We start from the raw sequence: 456 nt of genomic DNA on the forward strand, positions 1-456 counted from the left end.
AATAAGGACCTCGGTAAATTTCCAGCTGTCTGTTTTTCTGAAGTAAGTTTGGCACTCGCGATTGAGACTAGTCTTTTTTATGTGAATTTTGTGACCAGTCCATCTCGGCAGCCGTGGCAGGCACTGGCCGAGAGACTCTGTGATTTGGCTTTGATTATCTGTGTACCTGATGTTTGTTACTGGGCCCAGTTGTCTTTTTCGGTGTCATGGACCTGAAAAGGTGGATGTCTGTGTGGTGACTGATTTTGTGTGTGTGTGTTTGGACTGTGGACTGACGACTTATACCCCCCCTTGACTGATGGACAGTGTTGGAGCTGGAGCCACTGCCGCTGGGTCTTTGGGCTGCTCCTGGGGGAACCAGGAATAAAAAAATGGTGTCAGCAGGAATCCCGTGGTCCCGGGTTTCCCGAGAGGGCAGTCGGAAACATGGAGTTGGCCCCATAGTTGCCAAAGCGT

The sequence above is a fragment of the Mastomys coucha genome, unplaced genomic scaffold (genome assembly GCF_008632895.1).
Source record: "Mastomys coucha isolate ucsf_1 unplaced genomic scaffold, UCSF_Mcou_1 pScaffold20, whole genome shotgun sequence".
Lineage (NCBI taxonomy): Eukaryota > Metazoa > Chordata > Mammalia > Rodentia > Muridae > Mastomys > Mastomys coucha.